The sequence below is a fragment of the Raphanus sativus genome, chromosome 8 (genome assembly GCF_000801105.2).
Source record: "Raphanus sativus cultivar WK10039 chromosome 8, ASM80110v3, whole genome shotgun sequence".
Taxonomy (NCBI): domain Eukaryota; kingdom Viridiplantae; phylum Streptophyta; class Magnoliopsida; order Brassicales; family Brassicaceae; genus Raphanus; species Raphanus sativus.
The window spans coordinates 15941266-15947265 of record NC_079518.1 but is presented as its reverse complement, the minus strand read 5'-3'; positions in this window follow the sequence as shown (position 1 = coordinate 15947265).

Below are 6000 nucleotides of genomic sequence, written 5' to 3'. Positions count from 1 at the left end.
ATTAAGGGGTTATTGCAAAAGTGACATCAAAACTTGAATTCAAACAGAAAACTAACCTTTTCTTTTGACTCATTTTTTTTTTGAGTTTTTAACTCCCACATCTGCATTTTATCTACGAAAATGCCATTAACCCCTTTTTTTTTTTTTTTTTCGAAAATGGCTTCTTACTGTCTCAAACTCATTTTCTTCAAGTATTTACAATATTGCCACTGCCATGAATAGTGGGAACAACCTTGTACGAACTGTTTGGGAGCTTTTAATGCCCTTTAATGCACGTAAATCTCTTTACACTCTCTCTCTGTTTCAATTGTTATGAACTAAAAACAACATTTCTTTCCTTTCTCTCCATATTCACCAAAAAACTGAAGCTTTGATTCAAAATTGTTTGGAGCCATATTTCTTTCGTTTTGACTTACGGTTGCTTTCGTTTGAGGTCTGGGTGGTTGGAGAAGACCCTGTGTGCAAACAAAGTCATCTCACCTAGTTGAAGGTACGAATTTGAATTTTTTCAAATCTGTTCGCGTAGAAGACTTACAAGTAAGTCATCTGTATGTAGAATACTTACTGATGAGTCTTCTGGTCAAACGGACGACTTAAACTAAGTCGTCCAGCTTTGTTTGGTGGAAAAAAAACAGTCCAGACGACTTATATATAAGTCGTCTACGAGAAACAGCCTAGTTTTTGCATTTGACCGAATCGTGTCAGATCTTTGACTATTTCTGGACGACTTATAATTCAGTCGTCTCTCGGAAAGTTAAAATTTCAATATTTTTATTAAACTAGACGACTTACGTGTAAGTCGTCTTAGGTTAGTTTTGTAGTTGAAAAATAAAACTTCATAATTTAATTTTTACCAGACGACATAATATAAAGTCGTCCCGTCAGAAGACTTAATTTAAAGTCGTCCGGGGAAAGCAAAGTCGTCCAGAATTTTTCCCAATTAAGTCGTCCAAAACCTTGCTTATCCCGGACGACCTTAAATTAAGTCGTCTAGCTGGACGACTTTTAGTTAAGTCGTCTGGAGAAAGTTAAATTTCAAGTTTTATTTTTTCAATTACAAAACTAACCTGGGACGACTTACGTGTAAGTCGTCTAGTTTGAATAAAATATTGAAATTTTTACTTTCCAGAGACGACTGATTTATAAGTCGTCCAGAAATAGTCAAAGATCTGACACGATTCGGTCAAATGCAAAACTAGCCCGTTTTTCGTAGACTTTACTATATATAAGTCGTCTGAATTTTTTTTTTTAACAAACAAAGCCGGACGACTTAGAATTAAGTCGTCCCTTTTAATTTTCAATTGCAAAAGTGACCTCTTTAGACGACTTACCTTTAAGTCTAAGTCGTCCAGTGTTTCGTCTACCTTCTACGAAGTCGTCCAGTGTATTAGACTACCTTCTACTATCCCTTCAAGTGTATTTTTTAGACGACCTTTTTACGAAGTCGTCCCATGTATTTAAGTCGTCCAGTGTATTAAGTCGTCCAGTGTTTAGACTACCTTCTACTATCCCTTCAAGTGTATTTTTGTAAGTCGTCCCAGCTGGAAAACCTTCCCCAGACGACTTTATTTGTAAGTCGTCCAGCTGGAAACCTTCCAGACGACTTATTTGTAAGTCGTCCAGCTGAAAACCCTTCCAGACGACTTATTTGTAAGTCGTCCAGCTGGAAAACCTTCCAGACGACTTATTTGTAAGTCGTCCAGCTGGAAAACCTTCCAGACGACTTATTTGTAAGTCGTCCAGCTGGAAAACCTTCCAGACGACTTATTTGTAAGTTAGAAAATCTATACAAGTTAGAAAATCAAATAAATCATACATGCCCACAAACATACAAATAGATTTGTGTAAACAAATAGTTCAAATATACAAATAGATTTGTGTATACAAATAGTTCAAATATACAAATTGATTTGTGTATCTATACAAGTTTAAAAATCTATACAAGTTAAAAAATCTATACAAGTTAAAAATCTATACAAATTGATTTGTGTATCTAATCATACATGCCTACAAACATACCACCATCCTCATTATCTTTCAGATGCTGATCAACAAGCTCCGTCCATATAGCCAAAGCCATAGTATCCCTCATAGTCTTCGCATTGGACCTAGCAAAGTCTTTAGGGCTAAAGGGGACCCCAAGAGCATGACATTCAATGTACTTTGCAGCGTACACGCCACAATCACCATTGTTGGCCGTGGTACATCTTTGAGGAGTCTCTCATAAGTGTATCGCTCCAACCCATGCATCTGGTCTCTCCGCACTCCACAATCAGATAAAGGGACCATCTCGAGAAAAGGCTCCATTATCTCATCCCATCTTTCTGGTATGGTAGTTGAAGGTAGCCTGTCCCAGACGACTATGTGCCTCTTAGGGATCGATATCCAAATAGCCACCCAATGTTTGTTGTCCAAGTTCAGTGGCGCATAGATATCATCAATGTCCTCCCCCCACTTCTTGTTTGATTGGCAAAATGAAGGCATTGATCCGTCATACAAAACTCGCCGCCCCACTAGGTAGCATTTTTTCCTAAACCATTGTGATCAGACGACGATGTTTGAAGACCAGATACTGTTCTCTCCAAGACTGGGTAAAGTTGTGATCCAGGAAGCACATTCGCTCGCTCCGGAAACATTGTGGGTTCTCCTTATACCTCTGCCTCAGCACATTCATCCAAGCATCTATATGCTGCATATAAAATAATACAAGTTAGAACCTTCCAGACGACTTACAAATAAGTCGTCTGGAAGGTTTTCCAGCTGGACGACTTACAAATAAGTCGTCTGGAAGGTTTCCAGCTCGAAAACCTTCCAGACGACTTATTTGTAAGTCGTCCAGCTGGAAAACCTTCCAGACGACTTATATATTTACAAATCTATACAAAGACAAGTTACCAGACGACTTATTTGTAAGTCTTCTGGAAGGTTTTCCAGCTGGACGACTTACAAATAAGTCGTCCAGCTGGAAAACCCTTCCAGACGACTTATATATTACAAATCTATACAAAGACAAGTTACCAGACGACTTAAAGATAAGCAGAAGACTTACTACGTCTTCCAGCCATGCTTTGGATGTCCGAGTTTTTGATACCACCAAGTTGGTGATGTACGTGGTTGTCCTCTTCCTTAGTGAAATAATCACTGCAAACAAAAAAGCAATCAGTTTTGGTAGACTAAATCAAGCTATTATGGGTAAAGCAATCACTTACGGATCAGTTTTCAACCAATCAGCGAGCTCCTTCATCTTAGGTCTGTTTAGTGTGGGAAATGGATTATACTTTCCCACTCTAAGGAGTTTCCTTCTCTCTGCCGTATAAGGAGATATCTGCGTGGGAGCAGGTTTCTTCGTTCGTTCACTCCTTGCACGCACAGAAGCAGTGGGAGCTGTTTGGTCCAATACAACCAGGCTCGGTTCTGAAGCTGAAGCTGGATCGGTGGAAGCGAAGCTCGGTTGTTGATCGTTGGAAGCGAAGCTCGGTTGGTCAGTGGAAGTGAGAGGAACAATCTCTTTTTGGAGGTGACACCATCTGCTTTATCCTCCGGCAAGATCTTATATACCGAGATCGCCTCATCTGCTGTATCCTCCGGCAACAAATCTCTGCAATAAAGAGAAACAAGTTAACCCTGGACGACTTAAATAAAAGTTGGGAGAGGATTTGGTTCCAGCTGGAGTTCAGACGACTTATTTGTAAGTCTTCTGGAAGGTTTTTCCAGCCTGGACGACTTACAAATAAGTCGTCTGGAAGGTTTTCCAGCTGGAAAACCTTCCAGACGACTTATTTGTAAGTCGTCCAGCTGGAAAACCTTCCAGACGACTTATATATTTACAAATCTATACAAAGACCAGACGACTTAAAGATTTGATATTAACCTCTTTGGGCAGAGGAGAAGGCTGTTTCTTTTGTGGAGAAGGCTTTTTCGTTTGAGGAGCAGGCTGTTTCGTCTGAGGAGCAGGCTGTTTAGTTTGAGGAGCAGGCTGTTTCGTTTGAGGAGCAGGCTGTTTAGTTTGAGGAGCAGGCTGTTTAGTTTGAGGAGCAGGCTGTTTAGTTTGAGGAGTAGCTTTGCCTTTTGAGGAGCAGGCTGTCTGGTGGGAGGAGTAGGATGATTGGTTTGAAGTGGAGGCTGATCCTTTTGAGGAGTAGTCTGTTTTTTACTAGCCCCGGTTTCTGGGGCTTGTGGGGTAGGGTGTTTTTTACTAAACCCGGTTTCTGGGGCTTGAGGGGTAAGCCTGATTGGTGACACCAACCTTCTTCTCCACAGCTTCCAATCTATCGGAGATCTTCCTAATCTCCCTGATGCACTTCTTAAACCCCTCTTTCATCATGTCACCTAAGTCCTTGAACATGTTTTCTAACTCCTCTCTGGTCACCCAACTAGCCTCTTCTCTAGCCTCTTCTGTAGCCTCTTTCTGTAGCCTCTGTAGGAGCCTCTTCTCTAGCCTCTTTAGGAGCCTCTTTAGGAGCCTCTTTACGAGCTTTCTTCCGAGGTCTCTGATTGTCTTCCTCCACCTCCTCCACAAACCATCTCTTTGGCTCTTTTTCGATGGAGTCACAAAACTTGGGTTTGTACCAGTGACTTCCCAGCAATCCATGGTCCACTTCCACGGTCTCCGATCATACATCACTTTAATGATGTTCTCCGCGGGCACGTCATCAACCTCAGAGTCCCATTTTGGCCACATTTCACTAATGTCCTTCTCAACAAAGTTGATCACGCGGGTCTGCAGTAAATAGAAGAAGAATCGAGTTAGATATTTGAAACAAAATACTAAATAGACGACTTAATTATAAGTCGTCAACTAAGTCGTCCAGCTGGACGACCTTCCAGACGACTTATTATAAGTCGTCTACTAAGTCGTCCAGCTGGACGACCTTCCAGACGACTTATAATAAGTCGTCTACTAAGTCGTCCAGCTGGAAGACCTTCCAGACGACTTATAATAAGTCGTCTACTAAGTCGTCCAGCTGGAAGACCTTCCAGACGACTTATAATAAGTCGTCTACTAAGTCGTCCAGCTGGAAGACCTTCCAGACGACTTATAATAAGTCGTCTACTAAGTCGTCCAGCTGGAAGACCTTCCAGACGACTTATAATAAAGTCGTCTACTAAGTCGTCCAGCTGGAAGACCTTCCGGACGACTTAATTAAGTGAAGATGGAAAGGTACCTGACTCAAGATAGCAGCTTTCATGAATCTGCGGCCTCTGCTGCCGTCGTAAGCCAGAATCGGTGGAGACGGACTGTTTGCTCTGGGTAGACCAATACTAGCACCCAATCCCGGAATAGCTTCGTACGCCCAGACCTGAAGAACTTGTATAAAGCCATCCACGGTGTAACAGCCAGTAATATCTTTGTTCCACAAAGAGTCCATCAGCACCTTAAACGCGACTCTCCCCCATGGATAATTCTCAAACCTTTCTAAATCATCACTAGCCTTGCGAGAGTAGCTCGTGTAGCGCTTGAGAACTTTTCCCCTTCAATGAATCCAGTGAAGATGGAAAGGTACGCGAGTCGCTTGCGATCTTCCCTGGACCAATCCCCGCATCTCTTCAGTGCTGCTATTTATCTGATCAGTACTTGGCCCAGCTTCCCGATGAACTCCCATCATCTCCCAGAAAGAAACCATCTGTGGGGTAACTTCACATTCTGGTGTCTCAAGGTCCTCGATGTAGTCGCAGTTTAGACCAGTGATGTTTTTCAAACTCTAACAGTGAAAAACCTCGCAGGTTCTGGACCAACGAGACACCACATCTCGTATTCTTCTTAATGTCCAGCTTTAAACCGAGCAAGTGGTGAACCAGCCTTGAAGCCCAACCAAATCCCTGCTCCTTGAACTTGATGAAAACTCCCAATCTCGACTCCTTGAGCTCTTCAAATTCAGCATCAGTGAGAGCTTCCCTAAGAGCAGTATGCAACTTCGTGTTATCCGTATGATACGAAATGCTATTGTGGGGTTCTGGCTCTTCCCCTAATGTGTATAACCTACGGGGGAGTTCTGGAAT